Source organism: Triticum dicoccoides, chromosome 2A, assembly GCF_002162155.2.
Source record: "Triticum dicoccoides isolate Atlit2015 ecotype Zavitan chromosome 2A, WEW_v2.0, whole genome shotgun sequence".
NCBI classification, from domain to species: Eukaryota; Viridiplantae; Streptophyta; class Magnoliopsida; order Poales; family Poaceae; genus Triticum; species Triticum dicoccoides.
The window spans coordinates 64359036-64365787 of NC_041382.1; positions in this window are offsets into that span (position 1 = coordinate 64359036).

Sequence of the window (6752 nt, forward strand, 5' to 3'; positions counted from 1 at the left end):
GGAAGGAAGGGAGGGGGGCGAGGGGATTGGAATGGAACGGACGGGTGGTGGTGGGCGGCGAGGTGGGGGGTTTGGGGAAGGGGTTTTGGTTTGCGGCGCTCTTTTATCTGCGTTCCCGCCAATTAGCTTTCTTTTTTTTTTCTCTCGTGGACTTTTAGCGGGCCTGGTTTGGCTCGTCTTTTGGGCCGGCAGGGTCTCGGCGAAAGTATGCGTGGTCATGTAGCACATGGAGTTTGCCTAAAAAAAATTTGTAGCACATGGAGTAACCCTAAAAGAAAGGTAGCAAATGGAGTTGGGCGCCCCTATGTCTCACTTATTGCGAGACTTTTTTTTACACACAAACAACACGGTTTATTCCGTCGTATGAAAGTTTACAGGGATACAAAAGTTTTTAAGGGGAGAGTAAACCAGATATGTCATCCCACATCTAGCAAGGACGCCATGCAGGCAAGTCTATGTGCCTCTCCATTGCTATTGCGTCGTTCAAACTTGAAAGTGCATGACGCAAATGAAGCACTTTGCTTCTTCATCTCTTGGATTATCATGCAATGTCCACCCATATTCTTTGCATCTTTGAATTCCCGAACGGCTCCCGGGCAGTCCGATGAAATTTGCATCCTCGCGTGAACGGGAGCCCCAGATGGGCCTACCCAGGCGCATGCGAGGCTGAAGCCTCTTTTTTTTCCTGTTTTTTAACATTTTCGGTTTTCTTTTTTGCTTTCTTTTACCATTTTATACTTTAAAATATTAAAATTTACATACTTTAAAATGTTAGCCAAGCATTTAAAAAAATGTTAAATGTGTATAGAGAAAATGTTTATCAAATATACGAATAATGTAACCCCAAAATACAATGTTTATGAAAAACTTTGACCATGTATTTTAAAAATGTTACTTGAGCATTCAAAAAATGTTGAATAATTATTAGAAATTTTTTAATCAAGTATTTGAAAGATGTTAAATGTGTATATAAAAATGTTGACCATGTATTTAAAATGATGACAAATTTGTTAATTTTTATAAAAAAATTGATCAAGCATTTGAAATTAAAATTTGAATACATATTTGAAAATGGTAATCAAACATTTGAAAAATGTTAAATGTCTATATAAAAATGTTGACCATGTATACACTGCGGGCGTTTTTTGCCGCAACCTGCAAATTCGGCCCCTCAAATGCCCGCGGACGCGAATGGGCGAGTCCGCAGACACTGGTCGATCACCTCTCAAATTTTCACTTTTCACAGTCATGTCTCTCATTTTTACCCTATACATCCGGTCACATGCATGTGATTGGTGGAGATAAAGTGAGAAAAAGAAAAGAAAGAATAAACAAAGAGAAAGGGTGGGCCAAAACCTATGTGGCGGATGCAGGCGCCCGGGCGCACCTCATACTCGTCCCATGTATGAGGGCAACATGAGGAGTGTCGGACAGTCCGGGCATTTAAGGAGGCTATGAGGGGTCCAGTTGGGTCAACTTTTTTCTTCTCTCTCCTGTCCGGTCAGTGGGCCCTGGGTCTGCTCGGTTAATGTGAGGAGTCCGGCTGTAGATGCTCTAACGCTCTCAAATTTTTACCACACCCTACATGGGTCAAGTAAATACACCATGCCAGGTTTCACCCGTTCTGGAGCTCGTTCTCGAGACCCATAAGGGTACAAAGGTATATTTTTTGCCTATGTCGTTCATGTAGGGATTGATGTGTGTGCAATGTTAATCTATCATATATATGAATGTATGTTGATTGTATATATGCAACCTGTTTTAACCGTGAAAGTGATACTTGTTTGATATACAATATGCAATACCAGTCTATGCTAATGACGCTAGAATAGTGATGGTTTCATGGTTTTCACTCCCTTGGGGAGGCTACTTGACATTTTGAATGCAAATTTCAAGCCCGACAAGGTTGATGGTTGAGTACTCAATGTTACAACGTAAAGTGGGGCATCACGTCTGGCACACGTTTTTGCCTCCGTCGCGCTGAGCTTTCGGGTTTTAGGCTTGAGAAAAGGGACATTTCCAGGTTTTGGGTTAGCATCAAGCCTGTAGTTCGATAATCCCTGATGGGAGCCCAACAATTAAGACAAATTAATTCCGTGGATTTGTAAAGTTATCTGATTGGCTGCAAGTATGCTTTGAATTCTGTTTTATTGTGAGCAATTTATTTTGTGATTTCGTGCATCTAAAACTTTGTTTTATTTATCGGATATATATCACATAAAAGATACGTGTAGATAACGATCGAGTACAGATTGCAAAAATTCATCACGCATTCACATTGCTTCCTTGGTTCTTGGTACCAGAGAAATTCTATAAAGGCCGTTCTTGGTGTTCTACATAGCCACAAAGATTTCACATTTCACATAGAGAAAGACACAGGAAAGAAAAATGAAGAGCATGGCCACCACCATATATGTCCTTGCCTTGTCACTAACCACCACCACCTTGCTCTTCACCGGCAGCAGTGCATGCCAGCGTGATCCATTAATGACCATCGCAGCCGCATGCCACCAGGTGAGCACAAGGCAACCCTTGTTGGAGCTCTGCATGCTGCATTTGAGAATAGTGAGGTCACCAAGTATGCCAATATTGTTGCGGGCACTACTGAAAGGATCGATATAGTTGACTAGAGGGGGAGGGTGAATAGGCAACTAACAATTTTTAGCTTTTCTTTACCAAATTAAACTTTGCATCAAAGTAGGTTGTCTAGATGTGCAACTATGTGAGCAACATATATGATGCAACAACAACGAGCACACAAGTAAGCAAGAGAAGTAACACTAATAAACTTGCACAAGTAAAGATACGAGATAACCAAGAGTGGAGCCGGTGAAGACGAGAATGTGTTACCGAAGTTCCTTCCTTTTGAAGGGAAGTACGTCTCCGTAGGAGCGGTGTGGAGGCACAATGCTCCCCAAGAAGCCACTAGGGCCACTGTATTCTCCTCACGCCCTCACACAATGCGAGATGTCGTGATTCCACTATTGACGCCATTGGAGGCGGCGACCGGACATTTACAAACAAGGTTGGGGCAATCTCCACAACTTAATCGGAGGCTCCCAATAACACCACGAAGCTTCACCACAATGGACTATGGCTTCGTGGTGGCCTCAACAGTCTAGGGTGCTCAAACACCCAGGAGTAACAAGATCCGCTAGGGATTGGTGGGGGAATCAACTTTCTCTTGGTGGAAGTGTAGATCGGGGCCTTCTCAACCAATCCCGAGCAAATCAACAAGCTTGATTGGCTAGGGAGAGAGATCGGGCGAAAATGGAGCTTAGAGCATTAATGAAGCTTTTGGGGGAAGAGGTAAGTCAACGAAGAAGAAGAGGACCCCTTTTATAGAAGGGGATCCCATCCAACCGTTACCCCCAAAACAACACCGCACAGGGCGGTACTACCGCAGGTGGCAGCGGTACTACCGCTGGACCCAGCGGTACTATCGCTCCCCCTTGCGGTACTACCGCCCAGCCTGGGAGGGCTAGAAGAGAGAGCAGGAAATGTGCCCAGCGCGGTATTGCCGCGGTGGTAGGGCGGTACTACCGCTCTCGAGCGGTACTACCGCTTCTACAACCGCTGCAAAGTGCCGCTCAACCTGACACGAGAGGCGACCCCCTCGAGTCGACGCGGTAGTAGCCCGGTACCGCAGCGGTACTGCGGCTGAGAACCATAAGCGGTACTACCGTTGGGTACCGCGGTACTACCGCTCGGACACAAATCATCACAACTGCAAGGGGAACGAGCTCTCTAGTTGAAGCGGAAAAGCTCAGAGGGTGAGAGAGGGATGTGTACGTGTTGATTCCACCCAAGCCTTACCAAAGCAGACCCCCTCTTGATAGAACGGTGACTCCTACGAAACTAGTCCACCAAACAAGAAACGAAGGAGCTACACCGTCTTGAAAAACACTACGAGGGGAAAGAAATCGTCTCGTGCCAAAGGATGAATCTCTGAAAGGCTCAAAGCACACGGTTAGTCCGCAAACATGTTGTCATCAATCACCAAAACTACATCGAGAGAGATATGCCTTAACAATCTCCCCCTTTTTGGTGGATTGATGACAACCAGGGATTTGCACAGGGAAAAGACATGAAAGTAAAGATACTTAGAACTACAAAATATAGACGGGCTCCCCCTGAATGTGTGCACCTAGTTAGTAGTGCCTTTGGAATGCAAGACACACACATTAGGATCAACACTCCCCCTATATTTTATAGTCCAACAATCTAAGCACATGTTACAAGAGAGCAGGGTATATAACAGGATAAGCATGCAACTCATAAGATACCAAAGTACTAGATAGACATAGATAATGATAAGATAAAGATAAGGTAGCATATGTCTCACACCATAAGTTTGGAACTTAGGTCTTACTGGCACAAAACCAAACAAAGCAAACGGCGAGAAAACACAACGACACCACAAACCACAAAGACACACTCGCAACAGCAACAACACAAATCTCTAAACTCTCTCCCCCTTTGGCAACGAGACATCAAAAGGGCAAAGAGCGTTGCTACGGCTCCAGGTGATAGCAAGTTGAGGATCTCGAACATCACATCCCAGTGGGATCGTCTGCACCGCCATCATTGGTCGGAAACTGCTTTGTGTCTGAATCGGTCCACTGGCAATGCTGCTGAACCCACTCCTCCTCATCAGTGATCCTCTCCTGAGATCCGCTGTTAACAGTGGCACCCAACTGGCGCATGAGCTCCTTGTGACGTCTGCGGGCCTTCTTCTCAGAGACATGAGACATGTATTGGCCATGAGACTCCATGCAGAAAAGTTTCTTCATCTTGCGCTTAATCCTCTTAGCCCATGAGGGCTCCACACCGGAGGGCTCATAGTCCTCATCCTTGTCGGCCTCAGCCTCGTCCTCGGTCTCCATGTCAGCCTCAGAAGGTGGATCACTAGATCGAGGGGCCTGGGTGCCCCAGTTGTTTTTCTTCCTCAGATGCTTGATATCATGAGAAATCAACTCTTTAGTTTTCAGCGCAGTCCTGGGATAGTGATGTGCCCAGGCCTTCTCAATGAGCAGCATGATGAAAGGACCATAGATCGGGCACTTGCGCTCAGAAATGGCAGAAAGAAGTTCAGACCACATAACATGAGAAATGTCCAGGGACTCTCCAGTGTTTGCTTCCTTCTCATGCTGGCAGAAGAAAAGCATGTCCACAAGATAGGAGTGGACCATATCCAGATTCCCAATGCGAGGGAAAAGAGTCTCTCGGAAGACACGGTGAAGGATGTCCAGATAGGTAGACAGCTCATAGGTTACCTTCTTTGTCTTGGGGTTAACCTTCTTAGAACAGTAGGGCCAAAGGGCTTGCTTGTGAGTGGAGGTGACATTGCGGTGAGGACGGAAGCCGACTGGATTCTCAAGCCCGTGATCTTCCACCCCAAGTAACTCCATGAAGGCCTTCCACGTGACAGTGAGCAACTTGCCATTTGTCATCCAAGTTAGAGTCCTTTCTGCATCAGTTCCAAGATGGGCAGTGGCATAGAATTGGCATATCTTATCGGCATCAAAGTCCTGGCTGAACTGCATGATTCTGAGAATGTTCAACTGAGTGCACATCTGAAGGGCTTCGCCAAAGTACTCAGGGTCCTTTTCCATAGGATCGGTGTCGATGGAACGAACATCAACAAAGTGATTCTTCTTAGCCTTGACCACATCAAAGAAGATGGCGAACTGAAAGCGGTTCCAGAACGGGCGGTTGACCAAAGTGGGATCTTGGTCTTCCTCATAGGGGTTACGGCGACGCTTTGCCCAAAATTCCTTGGCAGTCATCTCAGACATAGTCTTTCCCTTTGGCTTGCTTGCCGATCTCTTCGTGAGCTGGGGCGGTGGTGGAGCACTTGAGGTAGCACCCTCTGGCAGCGGTGGAGCACTAGTGGAACCACCTGCTGACTCAGATGTGCGGTAGCGCTTTGACATTGCACGACCAGGGTTGACACGGTGGACCTGCTGCTCAGGATGATCATCACCTGGAACCAAACACACGAGCAGAAGAAACAACATGAAAGAAAGAGCATAAGCCACCAAACAAAGCAACGAGGATCAAAACGTGGTAGGAAATGATGGAACTGGGCATGTAGTGGTAGTACCGCGACCCAACAGCGACAGTACCGCTTGCGCGGTAGTACCGCTCAAGGAGGGCGGTAGTACCGCTCAAGACGAGGAACGACGGTTCCCTTACTGCCGTGGACAGATCCGGCACTACCGGAGATGCCAAATTCAAAAATAAGCCTACTGGCACAAAACGGTAAAACAATGCCTATTGCCCCTAAAAACTAGATCCAAGATCTAGGCAAAGAGAGAACGGGATCGGGGGCAATACCGGCATCCATGGCTAGAGGACGTGGTGGGGATCGACTCCACCGGAGGAAATGGAGAGGGACGGCATAAAACGGCGGCCGACCGAGGCCTTCCTGCGGCAAGGCGTCGCTGGAGTGACGAAGAAGATGAGCGAGTGGGGGCGAATGGGTATGGGGGAGAAAACAACTCCCCCTGCCCCGACATAACCCCCACTGCCCGCCCCGCAGCGGTAGTACCGCTGGGGTGGGCGGTAGTACCGCTTGACGCTTATCAGCGGTAGTACCGTGCACGCCACGGTAGTACCGCTCTACCGCAAAGAGGACTGGCCAAAAGGCTTAGCTCAATAAAAAGAAATCGAAACGAAAGCAAGAACCAACACACACACAAAACCGACAAAGACAAACCTCTCCAAGAGAGGGCGGTGGCCCAGGACAC